This window comes from Maylandia zebra, linkage group LG5, assembly GCF_041146795.1.
Source record: "Maylandia zebra isolate NMK-2024a linkage group LG5, Mzebra_GT3a, whole genome shotgun sequence".
Lineage (NCBI taxonomy): Eukaryota > Metazoa > Chordata > Actinopteri > Cichliformes > Cichlidae > Maylandia > Maylandia zebra.
Genome location: NC_135171.1, coordinates 28119757 through 28142575, shown reverse-complemented (window position 1 = coordinate 28142575; position 22819 = coordinate 28119757). Strand labels below are relative to the sequence as shown.

Genomic DNA, 22819 nt, shown 5'->3' with positions numbered 1-22819 from the left:
CCCCCCCCAAATCTGCACATCATCATCATATGAATGAAGCACTTTTTAAACCAGAAGCTGGACCACCAGCATTCCTGCAATACCTCCACCCACCATCAGAGCACTTCTCAGGAAAACACTGCATCCCTTTATCCTTCTATGTCTGTTCTCTCTCCATGTCCCTTTTCATCCATTAGTAGTGCCAGCTAAACAAACATCATGCTACTCCGTTTGGATTTTACTTTGCTCTTAGCTTCCAAAAACAGTACACACCATCAGCTGGCAGCTAGCCCTGCAGGCACAACAACCACTTAACCAGTCAGCAGGTCAACGCATGACACCAGTTTGTATCAACACTACAGACAGATTTAAAGAAAGTAGCAGTCACCTGATGGATAAACCCTCCCAGAATCACTCGCAGGAGTCACCCTGACTCCTGGAACAACTAAAAATAATTCCACCTTAGAGCAGGACATCCAATATTGGGATTTAATGCAAACAAGATCCAAGGTCTATGAAAATATGTATACTAACAAATAATTAGATGACCTAATCTAGTCAATACCTTAAGAAAAAATAGCAAAGATAAACCCAGACACCAAATAATAGTATTCAAGAGAAATTCCAGTGTAAATTCTTCAGTTTCCAAATCAACTAGAACATGCACATATTTGTTTCATCACTAGCACTGCAGCTCCCATACAAACAGATAAAGCGGATTATTCCTTCATTAGCAAAATATGACAAAGTACTTTTACAAAAAGCAGCACCAAACATCCATCACTGCAGGAGTCTTGGGCCAGTCAAGACACATTTCACTCTCTAGGAGGCTTGATAAACAAGTTCTTGAAATGTCAGTGCCAGTCATAAAACAGAAGCAAGGTGACTCTACCACATGCAAAAAAACTCATACAGGGTTTAAAGTGGGCCTGTTATGCTATGTTATTTCTCAAATGCTCAAATTAAACATGGCCAAAGTATCAAATAATAAAGTCAGGGTATTTACAAGTATTCCCTGTGAGCCATCAGTTACTTTAAATTTATCTAAGCCAGAGACACAATGAGAGCAATCAGTGGACAACTCTACATCAGCAAAGATGGTAGTAAAAGTTCCAGGTGAAAAGTTAAAATTTTAAGCTTTTATTAAAATCAGACTTGACTAGTAATGTTATCAATTGCATACAATTGTTTTATGTTCCAGTAGCAAAAATTTAATTTACATAGCTGGTAGGATGGCTGTCAAACAGAGGTATTATTGCACAGCCAAAGGTGTCAAACATTGTTTTGAAAAATATTGGCGCAAAGATATTTTAAACATGTAGTAAAATAAAAAACAAAAGTGAATTAGGAGATGAAATCACATATTAGAGAGCTGTGCTATAAGGTTAGATGTTAGCTATCAATCTGATGCTCAACACAGAAAGCACTGATGAGTTACAGTGGGGCAAAAAAGTATTTAGTCAGCCACCGATTGTGCAAGTTCCCCCACTTAAAATGATGACAGAGGTCAGTAATTTGCACCAGAGGTACACTTCAACTGTGAGAGACAGAATGTGAAAAATAAATCCATGAATCCACATGGTAGGATTTGTAAAGAATTTATTCGTAAATTAGGGTGGAAAATAAGTATTTGGTCACCTCAAACAAGGAAAATCTCTGGCTCTCACAGACCTGTAACGTCTTCTGTAAGAAGCTTTTCTGTCCCCCACTCGTTACCTGTATGAATGGCACCTGTTTGAACTCATCATCTGTATAAAAGACACCTGTCCACAGCCTCAAACAGTCAGACTCCAAACTCCGCCATGGCCAAGACCAAAGAGCTTTCGAAGGACACCAGGAAAAGTATTGTAGACCTGCACCAGACTGGGAAGAGTGAATCTACAATAGGCAAGCAGCTTGGTGTGAAAAAAATCAACTGTGGGAGCAATCATCAGAAAATGGAAGACATACAAGACCACTGATAATCTCCCTCGATCTGGGGCTCCACGCAAGATCTCATCCCGTGGGGTCAAAATGATCATGAGAACGGTGAGCAAAGATCCCAGAACCACACGGGGGGACCTGGTGAATGACCTGCAGAGAGCTGGGACCAAAGTAACAAAGGTCACCATCAGTAACACACTACAACGGCAGGGAATCAAATCCTGCAGTGCCAGACGTGTTCCGCTGCTGAAGCCAGTGCATGTCCAGGCCCGTCTGAAGTTTGCCAGAGAGCACATGGATGATACAGCAGAGGATTGGGAGAATGTCATGTGGTCAGATGAAACCAAAGTAGAACTTTTTGGTATAAACTCAACTCGTCGTGTTTGGAGGACGAAGAATACTGAGTTGCATCCCAAGAACACCATACCTACTGTGAAGCATGGGGGTGGAAACATCATGCTATGGGGCTGTTTTTCTGCCAAGGGGACAGGACGACTGATCCGTGTTAAGGACAGAATGAATGGGGCCATGTATCGTGAGATTTTGAGCCAAAACCTCCTTCCATCAGTGAGAACTTTGAAGATGAAACGAGGCTGGGTCTTCCAACATGACAATGATCCAAAACACACCGCCCGGGCAACAAAGGAGTGGCTCCGTAAGAAGCATTTAAAAGTCCTGGAGTGGCCTAGCCAGTCTCCAGACCTCAACCCCATAGAAAATCTGTGGCGGGAGTTGAAAGTCCGTGTTGCTCGGCGACAGCCCCAAAACATCACTGCTCTCGAGAAGATCTGCATGGAGGAATGGGCCAAAATACCAGCTACTGTGTGTGCAAACCTGGTAAAGACCTATAGTAAACGTTTGACCTCTGTTATTGCCAACAAAGGTTATGTTACAAAGTATTGAGTTGTATTTTGTTATTGACCAAATACTTATTTTCCACCCTCATTTATGAATAAATTCTTTACAAATCCTATCATGTGGATTCATGGATTGTTTTTTCACATTCTGTCTCTCACAGTTGAAGTGTACCTCTGGTGCAAATTACTGACCTCTGTCATCATTTTAGGTGGGGGAACTTGCACAGTCGGTGGCTGGCTAAATACTTTTTTGCCCCACTGTACATGTAGCTGACCAGCCAGCAATGCCTCTCTCTCTCTGTCACTTTTCCCCACCCATCTACCCTAATACTGCTAGCCCAAGTTCAGAGGAGGACTGCAGCTTTGAGATGAGTGATAGTGGTGCAGCAGTGCTTGCACTACAAAACCAGGCTCAGATAGAGGCTTGCTGCACCTTCCTTCATATGGAGGGAAAGGGGGCACGACTGTTGTTTACATTCAACAGTTTCCTATAGGCTGACTACTTCTTGTTGGTCCTGGTTTAGGATATTGAGAGATCTGTGCTTTAATTCAGACATCTGTAACAGCATTATTTAGATTATTTAGATTAAAGTGTACGTTTTTAAGGCACATACACAACTGTGCTACCGTGCAAATTAATTATGTTTGAGAAAGGCAAGGAAGTGCATACTCTGCATGTGAGTGTGTAGTCTGGGCTTTAACTGTCTATGAGCACAGAAGCCCCGCCTACAAATGAATGAATGAATGAAGTAACCATCGTTTTATTTATTTGTTTTAAACACACACATCTTTGTTCTCTACAAGTTCCACGTTGACAGTGATACGTTTTTTTGGCACTGATCTGAAGTCATAGTACTCTGACATTCTTGATATAGAGTCAGAGCCAAGATTTACTTAAACGCTTTTTAAACAGCACTATGTATCTGACATTGTAAGCTGTAATCTGAAACACCTGATTATATTTAAATATTTTTAAAAAGTCCTTGTTGAAAAAAAGTGTTTGATAATCTTAAATTATTGATAAGATATGAGTTATAGATTAGCTGGCAGGATACAAGTCTTAAAACTGATGTGATGCAATCAAATGGAGAGAAGATATGTCACCGTGTTTGTGTACTACAGCAGCATCAACGCCACACTGAGGTGTACCTCAGTAATACTAGTTGGCTAGACCCATGGCAGACCAGACAAGCATTCATTGGCGTCATCTGAATAATTGGTTATCAGTCACATTTGTAAGTCTACTTTAAAAAGACTTTAGGTCCAATCCTGAAACAAACCGTGGCTGAACTATGGAGCTCGTTTCACTTAACAACAACAACAACAACGACAACGACAACTTCTCGAGGTTATTGCAGCAAAGTTTTTATTGTAGCCTTTTCCAACAGTCTGATCCAGGATTTTTTATTTTTTTATTTTTTATAATTATCTCTTTTATTGGGACAGCTGTTGAACATAACAGTAGTTTGCCTTTTTACACTTTCTTTGCTGTCACATTTTAACTTATAATTGAAAAATAAAGAAGACAGAAAAAGAAGAGAAAAGAAAAGAAGAAGAAAGAAAGAAAAAACTAGGTTTAGGAGGCAGCAGGGCAGGTAGGTTTACGTAGTACTCAGGGTTGTAACATCATACACAAAATCACACCTCATATGCTTAACATAGTCTGTCCATTTAGACCATATTCCGTAGAAGGTATCCCTCTGAAGTTTAAGAGAAAATGACACTTTTTCCCCATGGTATAGATCTCTTGTACAGAATGTATCCAGTCTTCTATCGTTGGTGGTTCAGGCTTAAGCCATCTTCTCGTAAGAGGCTTTTTACTTGCGGCCAGAAGGATATACAGGAGTCTTCTGTCATTGGAATTCAGTTTATCCACTGGTGCATTGCACAAAAATATGGTCTCAAAAGTTGAAGGAAAAACAAATGAAAAAACATTTTGTAAATGATCATGGATTAGAGACCAATACTGGCGAATAACTTTACAGCGTTAGCGCCGTTAGCGCCGTCTCCCCCACATCTCCAACATTTATCACCAATTCCTCGATATCTTTGTTGAGCAGGGGTAATGAAAAATCTCATAATGCTTTTCCAGCAAAATTCACGCCAAACGTTAGACCCAGTGGTAGCCCACTGTATCTTGCATGCGTGAGCGCAACACTTCTCTGTAATTGTCAAATTACCCTCCTTTTCCCACTTCGCTTTAATATACAGAGTGCTGTCGTTTTTACACCGCCGGATGCTGTTATATAATTTAGAAATAATTTTACTTTGCACAGGATTTTTTATTAATACATTTATTAGTACTGTATGGGAAAAAAAATACAACAAAAATTGGCCAAGTAGCCAATTTGCTTCATCTGAGAATCAACCAGTGGAAATGCCATCGATGGCCCAAAAAGGCTGGCAGCTGGGCAGTCAATTCGATGCCACACTTCTTTTTTTTTTTTTTTTTTTAAACTTAAAAAAATGGTTCTGTTGAACCCTGTGAAGTTTTCTCTCTCTTATGTTCAAGATTTCTTAGCTCCAAGCCCAACTCCATCAACTCAGTTTCACTTGTGATGGCAGCGCACCCAAGTATGACTTCGACAGGAATTCAGCAGAGGACTATGAAGACTAAATTCATCTTTCGCCAATAAGAACCCCTGAACACAAACCTAGATCTGCCAATAGCTGTTCTTTGGATCTGCTCAGGACATAACTTGTTCAAACTCTAAAAAACTATTTTAAGTAACTTTCACATGATATTTGCCAACTTCCACATGAGCAAAGTCAGCCATTCAAGTTTTATACACATTTAGTACACAGATGGCAGTAGCATGTTCTGCCATCGCTTCTTTGGCGTTTAATGAGCGATTTGTACCCAAAGTCAAATACTTTTTTCTCCCTCAGCATGGAGCTGACATGTAAACCCAACATTCACAGGTTTATAGAGCATGTTTCAAAGGAAGGCTGCAGATGGAGAGAGAGAGAAAGCAGGAGAGCCAGCTGACTGGAGACTGGACTCCTGCCACCATTTCCATAAGAGGCCGTTTGCTGCTGCTGCTGGCAAACAAAAAGAGTGTTTTATCGGCGTGCTCATTTCTGCAATAGTGTCTGCCTTACCTTCAAAGGTGAATCTTAGTGCACAAATGTTTTGCTATAGACTTCACTGTCTTTAACAGTTAACATTACCTCCTTAATTAAGTTACACATTTTTCCATACTGAATATAAATTTAAGACAATAAAGAAACAAAAAAAAGTGCCAGAGGCTTTCTAGTTTCCTCTCCTTAAAGTGTGAGGATTTGACTTTTTTCTTTTTGGGGCATTTTTTAGACTTTATTGGACTGGGACAGTACAGAGCAGACAGGAAACTAAGAAAAGAGCAAAGAGGAACAACATGTAGGAATCAAGCCCAGGATTCCTGCAGCCTTTTGTGATATGGATCTCCAGCTCAACCAAGTGAGCTATAGTGGCATCCCATTTTTGCTTATTTGTTTTTTGTTTGTTACACTTAGGAAACCTTTCCATTTTTGACCTAATATATTAAGATAGTATTCTTCAAAAAGAAGATCTCCTTCAAGGAAGCTGGTGGGAATCATTTGTAACTAGAGCTGGGCGATAGAACGATAACGATATGTATCGCGATATAACTTTTACTCGATAGAGAAATTAAGCTATCGCGATAGACCTCGCCGCTCTTGTCCTCTTAAAAAATAAAAAAAAAAGGTCAGCCAATCCAAATTAAGTAGCGCAGAGCCGAACCAATCACAGCCGCAGCGTCACGTCGCGTGACTTGTTACGTACAGCACAAGTGCCAAGCCGCACGTGTGTTTGTTTGGGAAGCAGCCAGCGGGTAATGGAGGAAATGAGTGTGCCGACTAGAAAAATCAACCGAGCGTGACCGAAGAGAAAACAGATGATGGTTCCAATGCCGGAGAGATTGTCGAACGGAAGAGCCATAGAAGTTCCGTAGTGTGAAGGTATTTCAGCTATTTCAAGTCTGACAAAAAACAGAGTAGCGTGCACTGTAAATTGTGCCGAAAGCAAGTCTGGAAATACAATAAACTGGTGCATGCGTCACACTGTGCGCCACGTTATTGTTTCGGTGAAATGAATTTCTACAATACTGTTACTGTTAATTCTACTCTCTGCAGTGTTTAAATGCTTACATATACACACAGTTACTGTCCGTCCACACATACGACTCTGTTCTGCTTCTATGCCCCAGCTTTGTTTACTTTTTCCCACCGAGGCTTCTAGACTTCTGATTGGCCAACATTTCTGCACGGTTAGGAATCTAGCGCCACCTGCTGCTTTGGCATGTTCATAGCAGCGTTTTCTTTCATTTCTCCCTTTATGTGTGGACGGGATTATTTTTAAAACGAAAACGGAAAATCTCCGTTTTCAAAAATACCCGTGTACGTGTGGACGTAGCCTCAGTCTCTGACTGGAAGCGCTAATTCGTCATTCGGCTTTTGTCAGACTAAAGTAACTGTTAAAACTGTTTGAAAAGCTAAGCTATACAACAAGGAGAGATTGAGAATTTCCTTTTAGTTCTCAGTTTATTTGATATTGACAAAAGTTAGTCAGTTTTGTCTGTTCTTCTGTAAAACAAACTAAGATTTATTTTTAGAATTAATATTTTGTTTCTAAGTGGAATTGACAATTTAGTCTGTTTCGTTTGTTCTAGTTTGAAACTTAAACGCTTTAGCGGCTGCCTTTTGTGTAGTTTGCAATATTTGCCTTTATCTATCTGAAAAAGTCTCATGTTCCTTAAGTACATCTACCCTGTTGAACTTATTATGGGAAATAAATATTTAAATAAAAACAAGCTGCTGATTATTTCACATTTTACTTGTGAGCAACGGCACATTTAAATCTTACAAATATAGTTATTTGGCTTATATCGTGATAGATATCGTTATCGCCTGAAATGAAAAAAAACATATCGTGATATGAAAAAATGTCATATCGCCCAGCTCTATTTGTAACCATGCAGACTGTTTTATTTACATACAAGCCCATATAAAGAAGAAGGTATTAACTTTGTTATTACACCTTTGAGGTAGCAGTTGAGATAGTAGCAGAGGCAAATCCAAAAATGACCCCTGACAAGAAAGCTTAATTTCTCCTGTTCAAGAGACCAGGCTGGGAAAATCTCATTCATATTGTTTCTGTTATTTTTCATAGTTTGACATTATGGCATCTGCTGTGATGCTTGCATCTCTGATGAAGTCTCACAAGTGTCAGTTTTGTTTTTATAACTAGATGGTTTACACTGAGTTTGTAACTGCAGACAAATAATCAAATAATTTGGAATACAATATTTTTAATTTACAAGGTTGAGATGGCTCTTTTGACAGTACATATCCAAGATAAATTATCATAATTGTAATATTTCTGACACAGTCAAAATTGAGTTGAATCAAGTACAATCAGGGACCTTGTGAATCAGAACTGAATAAGTTGTAGAAATCAGTGACAATACCCAGCCCTAGTGGTCACTGTAGGACTGCTTGGAAAGAAACACAAGGGTACAGGCTGTATTTAAAAAAGGAGAATTTATTTTTTTCTTAAAAAAGAAAAAAACAAATTAAAAATACACACAACCACAGTGGCACTCTTTCTAACTCAACATTTTGATTCATCAAAATCAAAAGAGTCATACAGTAGTGGCAGAGTAGAGTCAACCATACTCTGTTGCTAACAAAATGCCGTTATTAAACTGCATCCATAAACCATACAGGTGCTAAGTAACACACTAATAAAAAATCTAGAATTTAACTCATCAAAACTGGAACATAAACTTCTTGGATCGTCATTATCAAACAACAAGCCATATTGTTTGCCAGACGATGTGATTTAAAATATTTCTGAAGACACAGATATGGTGGACAGGTCCAATTCAGTACCTTAAGTTAGCAGAACAGGTAGCTTATGGCTGTCCATGTATTTATACCTCATAATCAGACAGTGACTCCCCTAAATTCAAATCTCAAAAGAATACAAATAGGTGAGTAACTTTCTATGCCAGAAGAAAATCCTGACAATAGTCTTACCTAAAAGTTGCTAACATATAAACCAAACCAGGTTGACTTCTAACAAGCTCATGAGGATTAACTGTTAACAGCATCATCATTCCTATTTGAGGAAGTACTAAAAAGCTGAAGATGGGTTGCATCATCTCTGACCAATCAACTGGTTCACCTGTTAACTTGAGTGAACAAGACGTTTACTCATTCAGCTCTTCCACAATTATCTTCCCACAAAGCTGGTTCCTGTTCAGCTGGAGTTTGTATGTTGATCTTGGTACACTGGGTTCCTGGTATAACCCTCACTGACTTAGCACACAAAAAGACATGAATAGAGTTGGTGTAGAATAGGATAATGTAACACACATACAAATAGTAAATGGGCTTTAACACCCCTACAGTCTAAAAATAAAAAGCTCCCAACAGCTTGCATCGTGTCTAAACAAGTTATGAAGACTGCCTCTAGCCTAACATGTTTAAATACTAATTAAAATGTACTAAAATCTGCAGCAACATGTCAGGATCAGTCAAAATTCAGACAGAGAAGAGATAGAATGACATACAGGACATCAGAATATCTGCTGTTCCCATTGACAGTGGTGATATCAGAGCCCCAACACTTAAAGATACATTTTGGAATTTATCCATCTCAATAGACTATCCCAGCTTTTTACCAGCAGCTGTTTAAAGAGCCAAGGCAAAGGAGATGTTAAAGATGAAACCAAACTTCATCTGCCATGTTTTTCTCCCAGTGAGGGAAAAAAAATATTCACATTTACTGTAACCTGGTTCAAATTCAGTCATCACTTAAAGCCAATAAAGAAAATCTGATTGGTCATTTAAATATGTCGCTGATTCAGGATGTCAGCTCATACAATTTGTTTAGTTATTTTATTTTACTTTGCTTATGCTATTTGTATATGTACAGCACTTTGTGAACCCTGGTTTTATGTTAAAGTGCTTTATAAATAAAGCTGGTATGGTATGGTATGGTATGCATTAAGGAACAGGAAAAATACATTTCACCTAAAGGCTACTGGATGTTTTGGGTTATTGAAAAGCTGTTTTTAAAAAGGATGTAAATAAGACATCTGTCCTAGTTTCATAACGGTCAGAAACTGCACTTCTAAAGATCCATTGTGGTATCCTGCTCCAATATCTGGAAGCAGCACTCTATCACTAAACACATGAACGATGCCAAAGCTGAGGCTGCCAGGCTGCTCTTCTTGCCAAAAGAGTCTTATTCCTCCACACACGTGCTCACATATTAAGTGTACTACAGATCTGAATCCACTCTGTATAGCAACGTTCTTGTGCCTTGTTGGCATTCATGCTGAGGTTATTACCATGCCGTGGATTATTGACACCAGACAACAACTCTGCTCTGCTGTCAGCACTGCTTTCCACCAGCTGCCTGGATGACTGACCAGCTCTTTGGCTGCCTTTAATCATGATCTAACTACCAATGATGCTGTGTTAAAATCCACATTGGCTACCTTCCTCATCATTGACTTTAGTTTTATGAAAATTTTGTTTTATGAAAATGGTAAAAAAGTATTTAACATGATTCATATACAGAGCATTCTCATTCCCAACGCGTGACATACCGACGTAGGGCTGTGTGATATGACCAAAATCTCATATCCTGATATCGTCCGATAACGATATAAATCACAAAAATGTAACATTTTCTGTCAATTCTGTGAATCTCGGGCAACTCGACTTGCGTGACGTTTTTCCAGCTGGGCGTCCTTTACCTGGAGTCGAGTGTTTTAACCGATGCATGAAACTATACATTTTTAGACATAAGTTGTAACAGCTACCATTTTCTTTCAAAAGTTTGAGTCAAAGGTTTATTTATTTATTTAGCACCTGACGGCTCTTTTTTGCTTCTCATCTGTAAACTCTCTGCATACTCTTTCACGTGATTCAGTTTATTTTGAAAGGGAGCATCGGTATGCTATGTGTTGAGGTGACAACGTGTTGTCACATACGAGCTCTTTTTTGTCTGTCTGTAAATCATTTAGGTTGTGTACCCAACGCACTTGTTAATCGAGAGATTAAGCAAATTACGCACTCTACCCCAACCAGTTGATCAGTTGATTTTCATGGTTGCAACAACAATTGCCTCAAAACAAAATTAACCATGCAGCATTTACAGTACAAAAAGCACATAGCAAATGGCAACGCTTGTTTTTATTACATCAATATTCTCTTTTTCATACAATGCTTAGGTTTCTACATGCTAACCGGTTTTTACACCTGAGTAGATAATGAGCCTTTGAATCTTCTAAATCTGTTCATAGTTCGTTCAGTTTAGTTTCTGCATCGATTTTCCCTTCTTTCTTTCTACCTGTCAATTCCAAATCCTGCACAGAGAGCTCACAGACGGAAAAGTTGATCCTGATGAGGTATTGCATACAAATCAACACAAACGGGACACTTGCATCATAAGAAAAGTTACATTGTTGTTCAGTTAGAGCTGGGCGATATGAGATTTTTTCATATCACGATATGTTTTTTTCATTTCAGGCGATAACGATATCTATCACGATATAAGCCAAATAACTATATTTGTAAGATTTAAATGTGCCGTTGCTCACAAGTAAAATGTGAAATAATCAGCAGCTTGTTTTTATTTAAATATTTATTTCCCATAATAAGTTCAACAGGGTAGATGTACTTAAGGAACATGAGACTTTTTCAGATAAATAAAGGCAAATATTGCAAACTACACAAAAGGCAGCCGTTAAAGCGTTTAAGTTTCAAACTAGAACAAACGAAACAAACTAAATTGTCAATTCCACTTAGAAACAAAATATTAATTCTAAAAATAAATCTTAGTTTGTTTTACAGAAGAACAGACAAAACTGACTAACTTTTGTCAGTATCAAATAAACTGAGAACTAAAAGGAAATTCTCAATCTCTCCTTGTTGTATAGCTTAGCTTTTCAAACAGTTTTAACAGTTACTTTAGTCTGACATAGAGCTGGGCGATAGAACGATAACGATATGTATCGCGATATAACTTTTACTCGATAGAGAAATTAAGCTATCGCGATAGACTTCGCCGCTCTTGTCCTCAAAAAAAAAATAATAATAAAAAATGGTCAGCCAATCCAAATTAAGTAGCGCAGAGCCGAACCAATCACAGCCGCAGCGTCACGTCGCGTGACTTGTTACGTACAGCACAAGTGCCAAGCCGCACGTGTTTGTGTTTGGGAAGCAGCCAGCGGGTAATGGAGCCAGCGCGTAATGGAGGAAATGAGTGTGCCGACTAGAAAAATCAACCGAGCGTGACCGAAGAGAAAACAGATGATGGTTCCAACGCCGGAGAGATTGTCGAACGGAAGAGCCATAGAAGTTCCGTAGTGTGAAGGTATTTCGGCTATTTCAAGTCTGACAAAAAACAGAGTAGCGTGCACTGTAAATTGTGCCGAAAGCAAGTCTGGAAATACAATAAACTGGTGCATGCGTCACACTGTGCGCCACGTTATTGTTTCGGTGAAATGAATTTCTACAATACTGTTACTGTTAATTCTACTCTCTGCAGTGTTTAAATGCTTACATATACAGACAGTTACTGTCCGTCCACACATACGACTCTGTTCTGCTTCTATGCCCCAGCTTTGTTTACTTTTTCCCACCGAGGCTTCTAGACTTCTGATTGGCCAACATTTCGGCACGGTTAGGAATCTAGCGCCACCTGCTGCTTTGGCATGTTCATAGCAGCGTTTTCCTTCATTTCTGCCTTTATGTGTGGACGGGATTATTTTTTAAAACGAAAACGGAAAATCTCCGTTTTCAAAAATACCCGTGTACGTGTGGACGTAGCCTCAGTCTCTGACTGGAAGCGCTAATTCGTCATTCGGCTTTTGTCAGACTAAAGTAACTGTTAAAACTGTTTGAAAAGCTAAGCTATACAACAAGGAGAGATTGAGAATTTCCTTTTAGTTCTCAGTTTATTTGATATTGACAAAAGTTAGTCAGTTTTGTCTGTTCTTCTGTAAAACAAACTAAGATTTATTTTTAGAATTAATATTTTGTTTCTAAGTGGAATTGACAATTTAGTCTGTTTTGTTTGTTCTATTTTGAAACTTAAACGCTTTAGCGGCTGCCTTTTGTGTAGTTTGCAATATTTGCCTTTATTTATCTGAAAAAGTCTCATGTTCCTTAAGTACATCTACCCTGTTGAACTTATTATGGGAAATAAATATTTAAATAAAAACAAGCTGCTGATTATTTCACATTTTACTTGTGAGCAACGGAACATTTAAATCTTACAAATATAGTTATTTGGCTTATATCGTGATAGATATCGTTATCGCCTGAAATGAAAAAAACATATCGTGATATGAAAACATCTCATATCGCCCAGCTCTAGTCTGACAAAAGCCGAATGACGAATTAGCGCTTCCAGTCAGAGACTGAGGCTACGTCCACACGTACACGGGTATTTTTGAAAACGGAGATTTTCCGTTTTCGTTTTTAAAAAAAATCCCGTCCACACATAAAGGCAGAAATGAAGGAAAACGCTGCTATGAACATGCCAAAGCAGCAGGTGGCGCTAGATTCCTAACCGTGCCGAAATGTTGGCCAATCAGAAGTCTAGAAGCCTCGGCGGGAAAAAGTAAACAAAGCTGCGGCATAGAAGCAGAACCGAGTCGTATGTGTGGACGGACAGTAACTGTCTGTATATGTAAGCATTTAAACACTGCAGAGAGTAGAATTAACAGTAACAGTATTGTAGAAATTCATTTCACCGAAACAATAACGTGGCGCACAGCGTGACGCATGCACCAGTTTATTGTATTTCCAGACTTGCTTTCGGCACAATTTACAGTGCACGCTACTCTGTTTTTTGTCAGACTTGAAATAGCCGAAATACCTTCACACTACGGAACTTCTATGGCTCTTCTGTTCGACAATCTCTCCGGCATTGGAACCATCATCTGTTTTCTCTTCGGTCACGCTCGGTTGATTTTTCTAGTCGGCACACTCATTTCCTCCATTACGCGCTGGCTCCATTACCCGCTGGCTGCTTCCCAAACACAAACACGTGCGGCTTGGCACTTGTGCTGTACGTAACAAGTCACGCGACGTGACGCTGCGGCTGTGATTGGTTCGGCTCTGCGCTACTTAATTTGGATTGGCTGACCTTTTTTTTTTTTTTGTAAGAGGACAAGAGCGGCGAGGTCTATCGCAATAGCTTAATTTCTCTATCGAGTAAAAGTTATATCGCGATACATATCGTTATCGTTCTATCGCCCAGCTCTATGTTCAGTATAAATAAAAATAGAATGATTTACTTTTTTTTTAAAACCTACAACAAGCAGATGTTGACAGAAAAAAGAAAAGAAAGAAAACAAGAAGAGTTGGCTTGTGCAGTCATGTCTATGTCCTGCAGGATGCTAAGTCTGGTCTGATCTGGTCTACTGGCACGTGTTAGGGTTCTCAGCATACAAACACACTGGATGAATGAATGACTGGTGGGATAACTAGTGAGTAATACAGCTGTATTAGAGGGATCACCTCACTAAGTCTAAATCGGATTTAATCTGACAAGTATCTGCCTGCGAGTCCATCCGACTGACAAACTGGTCAGTGGCTACAGACACTGACCTGTAAAAAGAGTTAGGAAAATGGACAAATATATTGGCTCTCTTCACTATTATGACCAACTCTTCATGTGGTGGTGTCGGTGGTAATGGGTGAGGTTAGGCTTTTACTTTTACCAATATATCAGCAATTGTCTGGCGGAAAATTTTAAACACACTGCCCAACCCAACTGGGAAAACTGTTCCTATGATTCATGTCAGTGAGGTGGGACGTAAACCTGATATAATCTGACGTAAAGCTTCCTTTATTTATATTATATTATATAAAGTCCACCCTATTTTTTTGACTACCATCTACTTAAAAAGGCTGGGTAGGTTTGAAATATTATGACAGTCATACAGTCCTGCCAATGGGGAAAATGGAAAATAATTTTATTTTTCATTTATTAAAGCTAAAATTACATTTATGGTTTTCAAACTGGCAAAAATTGGTTCAGACAAAACTGTGCAAGAACCAAGTCTGCTTATGTATATATTCACTCCTTTAACATCCATCCATGAAACAAGGAAAACTGTTAATATTCAATTATATATAAATCAGATTTTTAATATTCAGTCACAGCTCTTTACACCGCCCTATAAGCAGCCATTCTGATCCAAGACAAGTCTGCTAAGAACCATTTCTAATTAGGTAGGACATGTGGTTCTCTGGGGCCACTTTGAAGGAAAATTATTTACATTTGTCGTTTCTAGATTAACTTATAACATTATAATAACCCTATTCATTCATTTATAACATTTTGGTGCACTACCCACATTTTTTATGACATGTAAACAAAGATCAGGTGTAAGAGTAGTGAGTAATGACAAACAGCGGGAAATTTAATGGGATATGTGCACAGACAGAGTGTTATCAATTAGTCACATTTATCAGGAATTTTTAAAGCGCTTTGAGGAAAGTAGAAAACATGACTGACTGACATATCCTCTTGCTACAAATCAATCTGTCTGACTGTCTGGAGCTCTTGAAGCCATACCGTTCCTAAACTGAAGTCCCAGGACCTCAAGGGTTAAGAGAGAAGCAGCTGGGTCGAGTCTGACCTTCCCATGATGGCTACTACCTAAATAAACACTTCATTATTTTCTCTCAGAGCCCTTCAGATATTCATCTCACCAGCTGCGTTCATGTCAATTAGCTCATCCTTCCTCTGCAGTAGTTAGCGGCACCAGGAGTCCACGGCATAGCGTGCAAGCATAGAGTTAGTCTCTCAGTCTGACTGAGACACTATAACCTGACCAAATGTAAAAGGTCAGTGCTCCCTGTCTGCTTGAAGTCTAGGGTGTCAGACGAATCAACTAAGTAGAAAAACCAGCAAACACTCACAAACATTAGTAAACTGACCACAGTCAGGTAGATGACGTTAAACATTGGCCATAAAAATACTGCATGTGTACTTGAGAGCTTTGGTGATTGTGGCTAGCAGAGCTAAAATCAGCAACCCTCATTTCTTGCAGGCTAGATCCATATACATGTGCAGAATATGGTTAGACATGTTTATGTCAGTTTATTCTGACATAGTGGGCAATCATTGCCTCTTTTTGTTACATATGAAATATGTCCCTCACACTCACAGATCTCAGACAGAAAGTGATAAAGGCATTGCCGTCCTGACTACTATGGGAGATGTTGAAACATCTTTGAGTCAATAGGCAACTGCTATTATAGATTTTTAAAAAAAAATTTGTTTAACAGGTGCAAATCCACACTAATAATGTTCAGGACTATGTCTGACCTGGTGTGCTCTTTCTGCCAGACTATGAGCTTCTCACAGTCAAGTTTCAGAGATGTTAGAGGTAATTAAACATGGGCTGCAAGTTCAAAGTGTATAAATACACATGAAGTGATTAGAAACCACCTCAGAAAGAGCTTCTTCTTCTAGCTGCCCCTCTGTTGGTCTTCCTTGGTCTCTTGTGTTCTGGGGGCCTCTGGATGTCTGGAGTTTTGATCTCCTCCACACCTGCTTCATGCCCTAGAGGACGGGGCTGTGGCCCCCCCCCCACACCCTCTAGCAGATTATTACATGAAGGAACCTTTTAAAAAACAAAAAACAAGCGCGTCCATGCTCACAGGTGTACACACGGGTGATCACACCCACAAACTACACCCTTTTTGGCTCCTACCTCAAAGCACACTGTGTTCTGTTGATCTTATGTGCTGCACAATAATGTTTAACATTTAGTATTTACTGTCATATTCCCATATATCATTGTGATGTTGTTTATTCTATTACTCTTGTTCTCTTCTGCTTGCTTTCTTTTTTCTTTCTCAGCAGGTGATCCAGGTGATTGATATATGCATTTTTTTTTCTCTGCCCGTTCTGTTGGTTTTTGTCTTTTGCCCTTCTCCCCCGTCCCTCTTCTCAGCTGTTTCTCTTTCCCTCTTTCTTTCTCCCCTTCTTTCCCCCAGTCAAGTCTGTCCCGTATTCAGTAAGTGAAAATAAAATAAACAATAAAAGGTGAATCAAATGGACCATTACGGCAAGGCTGGGATGGTCAGTTTGGTAAAGTAAATCCGTTGGGCATCTTTCTTTGCCTTTAGACAACAATTCTGATGGCAAAAGAGCCAAACGGGACAGGCCAAAAAAAAAAAAAAAAGAAAGAGCTTCTTCAAGCAGTTAAGATTACCTTCATTAATGTGAAGAAACAGCCCAAAGACAAGTCTGAGGTGAGGTGGGAAAGAATAGAATATGGAAATGATCGTGGCTCAAGAGTTGGGAGTTCGCCTTGTAATCGGAAGGTTGCCGGTTTGAGCCCCGGCTTGGACAGTCTCGGTTGTTGTATCCTTGGGCAAGACACTTCACCCGTTGCCTTCTGGTGGTGGTCAGAGGGCCCGGTGGCGCCAGTGTCCGGCAGCCTCGCATCTGTCAGTGCGCCCCAGGGTGGCTGTGGCTACAATGTAGCTTGCCATCACCAGTGTGTGAATGTGTGTGTGAATGGGTGGATGACTGGATGTGTGAAGCGCTTTGGGGTCCTTAGGGACTAGTAAAGCGCTGTACAAATACAGGCCATTTACCATATGGAAAAAAGAGAAAAGAAAAGCAATAAAACACAAACAAAGAGAGCAGAATTGACAGAAATGTTATAGCTGAAAGAGAACAAAACAAAAAACCTGAGGTAAGAACAATATAACAACCAGTAGTTAAGGTCACTAGTAGTTCCAGTTTTGAAGTGCATAAATACCCCATCTCTCTCAGGAGTCACTGCACCTAGTGCTCCGATTACCACTGGGACCACTGTTACCTTCATCCTCCACATCTTCTCGAGCTCTTCTCTGAGCCTTTGGTACTTCTCCAGCTTCTCGTGTTCCATCTTTCTGATGTTGCTGTCATACAGAACCGCTATATCTATCACTATGGCCGTTTGTCTACCACCACTATGTCCGGTTAGTTTGCCACCACCATTTTGTCTGTCTGCATCTGGAAGTCCCACAGGATCTCAGCTCAGTCATTCTCCACCACCCTTGGTGGCATCTCCCGTTTTGACCTCGGAACTTCCAGGTTATACTCGGCACAGATGTTCCTATACACCATAGGTGTCAAACTCTGGCCTGCGGGCCAAATTTGGCCCGCAGCCTAATTACATTTGGCCCGCGAAGCCATACCAAATTACTATTAGAGCTGGCCTACTGGTATTATACAGCTAATATATATATATTGTTTAGTATTAAGCTATGCTTGTTCCAAATTCAGTTTTCCAGCTAAACTTGTTTGAGTCCATAAGAAAAGATTCATTTTTATATCTGGAGGAAGTTTTTTTTAAAATAAATATTAATGTTAGCCCGCGACTTTGTTCCAGTTTCGAATTTTGGCCCACTGTGTATTTGAGTTTGACACCCCTGCTATACACTATGCCGCCCACTTTGTTATGGCGTTCCATGTATGCCTTGCCTGCTAGCATCTTGCACCATGCTGTTATGTGCTGGATTGTCTCAGGGGCATCTTTACACAGCCTGCACCTGGGGTCTTGCCTGGTGTGATAGACCCCAGCCTCTGTGGGTCTTGTGCTCAGAGCTTGTTCCTGTGCTGCCATGATTAGTGCCTCTGTGCTGTCTTTCAGTCCAGCTTTGTCCAGCCACTGGTAGGATTTCTGGATATCAGCCACCTCCTCTATCTGCCGGTGGTACATACTGTGCAGGGGCCTGTCCTTCCATGATGGTTCCTCGCCATCCTTCTCTTTCTTGGGTTTCTGCTGCCTGAGGTATTCACTGAGCACGCTGTCAGTTGGGGCCATCTTCGTGATGTATTCGTGGATGTTCGTCGTCTCATCCTGGACTGTGGTGCTGACACTCACCAGTCCCCAGCCTCCTTCCATCCGCTTAGCGTACAGCCTCAGGGTGCTGGACTTGGGGTGAAACAAGGAGCTTCCTTGTCTTGATGTCAGTGGCTTCTATCTCCTCCTTTGGCCAACTTATTATACCAGCTGGGTACCTGATCACGGGCAGGGTGTAGGTGTTGATAGCCCGGATCTTGTTACACACGTATATACACGTATACACACACGTATATACACGTATACACACACGTATATACACGTATACACGTATACACACACGTATATACACGTATACACACACGTATATACACGTATACACACACGTATACACACACGTATACACACACGTATACACACACGTATACACGCACGTATACACGCACGTATACACACACGTATACACACACGTATACACGCACGTATACACACACGTATACACACACGTATACACACACGTATACACACGTATATACATATACACGTATACACATATACACGTATACACACGTATATACACATACACGTATATACACATACACGTATATACACATACACGTATATACATATACACGTATACACACGTATATACATATACACGTATACACACGTATATACATATACACGTATACACACGTATATACATATACACGTATACACATATACACGTATACACACGTATATACATATACACGTATACACACGTATATACATATACACGTATACACACGTATATATGGCTGGGAGATATATATATGTATAGTGAATAACCAAACAGCAATCACTCCTCAAACCCTTTCACATTAGACTGATTTTTACAAGAACTAAAACTGCAGAGTCATGTGACACACAAACATTGTTTCTGCAAGAGGAAACTACGGTTATGAGGTACAGGTTAGGCAAGCCACTTTTAGAGTGAGTGAGTGAGTGAGTGAGTGAGTGTGTGTGTGTGTAGCATTATCCTAATACATATTTCTGCTGCCTTAGTCCCATGCAATCTATGCGAGTTAATTGCAAAACAGGTAATAATACTAGAACGCAAGGTAGTGGTCATTCGACTTCATATACTACTGGGAAGCTTAATCTATAGTAATACTGTTTTTTTGGAGATATGAACTTTTATATTTATAATCCAAATATGCGAGAATAATTAGTATCTACAGATATATATTTTTTTATATCAGTGGATGGAAGCAGAAAAAAACATCACTTTCCTTCACATTGAAACTCTCCATGCAGGCAATTTAATGAAGGATTTATTGGTCTTTTGATGTGAAAATACTGACTGTAAGGGAAAAAAAACTCTTATTAGCGTGCGTGCATGTATATCTGTTTGCTTCACAAGTAAAACCAGTGTGAAGCACTGTGAAAAGTTAAAAATAAAGAACCTAATGAAAAACTGCGAAACATTACCTGACACGGACATGCTTGTGTGTGGACACATGCCCTTTGCCCCGACACCGCCACAAACAAAACCTCATTCTACAGGAAAAGAATTATCTAGGTCCTACATTTATTACATTAAAATTCAACTGACTGTATTAATCACACATATAGAGAGCAAATACAACCTTTTCATGAGCCATAAGAAAAAAAACTTCCCTGGTAATAATAAAAACTCAAGTGATAAACCAATAATCTCAAATCATTACTCCCCTGTTTCAATACATTCAGCAGCATGTGTGCATGGTAAGATCCTACAGATCAGTGTGAGTCTGCATGTGCGTTTATTCCTGAACAGAGGAAAGGATGACGCTGCCAGTGTCGTTATAAATAGCCTGTGCTGCCTTTACACACACACACAGACATACAGAGGGTATTTCAAAGTCCCTGCATACCACAGTGCTGGGTAATCCCGTGGCTGTCTCAGCCTGTTTAACCTGTTCAGCAGAGAAACTACAGATGCAACAACGCACAGATTTTATATGCCCAATTTACATTCAGACCTGTGCCTTTTAACGAAACAACAGTTTGGCTCCCCTGAAAGGGATTAAGTCTAATCGTAGACTGGAATGTGGGCTGCATTCAATGAATATCTGCTTTGAATTTTGGTTAGCCCTGGACTAAGTTTAGCCCCTGGTCTGAAAAATGAGTCCTACAACTATTTTTATCTCATTCTCTGCATTTAACAGATTCTTGGCTTTACTGTCCACTTTCTAATGACAGAAATTACTTAAATAATTCAGAAGAAAGACACATTATTTATTTAAATAAATAAATAAATACATCCCATTTATAAGAAAACCTGGCAGATACACTAAATTTTCATTTTATCTTTTTGGTTTAGAACCAAGAGCACTCTTAATGGCTAAGAGTGCAACAATTTAGATTTTCAGTCCATGTATTGCCTGATCAAACTTAAAATAAGTGGGAATAAATTATCACTTCCACATGAGTATTATGGTATGAAATGATGGTCCCACACTATGAGATGGGAGAAGTTTGTATTGTGATTTCAACCTCTGTTTCAGTTATTGGCAGTTATACATGTCCAGGTCCAAAGTCTCCTTCAGTTCCCAAAAATCGAACACGGGGACCATACTGACAGTTAAACAGTCCAAACTCTTTCAGCTCCAATAAAATGATTAGTGTGGCTGTTACAATAAACTTTAACACCAAGTCATCCATGAAAGAGAGAATTCACAAAGTTTAGCCGAGTTAGGAATCCACTGGAAGTTAGTCAGAAGTATTTATTTAAAAAAACAGAACGAAAGAAAAAAATAAAATGTACAGCTGTTTTATAAGTGCAGATATAAATGAAAACTAACGTCTAAATAGCAGCAACATTTGGAGGGCTCCTAAGTTGGGCCAGTTGACATTTAATAATGTACTGCCTGGCTACAGATTTAGTAAATCGTTCTTGGTGAAAATCTTGCTTTTTAGGGTCCCTGATGGGCAGAGATAAATGCCATCATTTGATAGAAAGACAAGTCTGAGTTGATGCATCCATAATGCCAGGTTAGTCATTAATATGTTGCTGCAAAATTTGGATTTGTAACTACAAAAAGGTCCCAACTCAGTAGAGATGCACCGATCAACTCCCCAATCAGGAACTTGGCCAGCGTTTTCTGCCCTGACTGAGAAAAGGCTAGTTCATGTATGCACAACACATGCACACAGCAATGCAGACAAATCATCATATGCACATGCACAACCACACACTATGTCAAAACCATCTAACCTCCTCACTGCAAGTGAAGACACAGTTCGCCAAAGTAAAACACAAGAGTGAAAAAGTTCATAACAACAATCCCACTGAGACAAAGAACCTAACAAAGGAAAAGTGGTTAAAGCTACAACTATCCAGATCTTAGAGCCAGACACAAGCCAGCAGCCTCAGCGTGAGCAAAAGATCAAAGCAATTACGAGACAAATTACGGAGATGAGTGGGAAAAGAGAGAAGGGTCAATGCCCTGTTATCTGGTGAAGTTATAAAAATACTAGGAAATGATGCAAGTACCTGACATTTGGTTTGTTATATAAATCTGTTGAACTTGACATTGTTTGCCTACATAAAATATGACAGGTAAAGGTAGGTGTACAGCACCTCATTTTCATTCAATTATTTGTAACTCTTTCCAGTGACGGCAAACTTTATTTTCAATTTTCCAATGAGAGAAGATCTTGTAATGTACTGCAGTTTGGGGGAAAATTCTTAAATTTAACAATTTATTTTATTATGAAAGTAAAACGTTGCATTGAAGCAGAGTGGGTATATGCTATCAGTTAAAATTGAAGAAAATTCCAACTGGTGCATCTTTAAATCCTGATCCTTTTCAATTATGTAATTTTAGATAGCAGGTTAAGTCAACTACTTTAAATTTAAAAACATATGTGTGAAGATTTTCTCCGAAGTCGTTCAGTCACATCAGTCCACAGAACAAAGAGTTATCAATTAAGTGGTTTTAAAGCCGTATTTAATTTGCTGAAAACTTCCTTTTTTAAAAATTAAAAGCTGGGCAATATCAGCAAAATGCACACATTTGTTAAGTAAGCTACCCTACCTCAACTACACACTCACTAATCCTGCTTAGTGCCCCAATCGCTTAAAAGTTTATTATGAACCAGAAAAAGCCCCGACTAGTCACAGCATCAGCTGTTCTTATGGAGGTTCCTAACAGAAGTGACGAGGAAGCAATAAGAAGAGCTGGTTGAACTCTC

The 22819-nt window shown here is 39.5% G+C and overlaps 1 protein-coding gene across 9 annotated transcripts in view; it reads right to left on the bottom strand.

The window, feature by feature from the left end:
- Positions 1-22819, bottom strand: part of slmapa (sarcolemma associated protein a) — an 87001-nt gene that overhangs the window by 61603 nt on the left and 2579 nt on the right. The window lies entirely within an intron of this gene.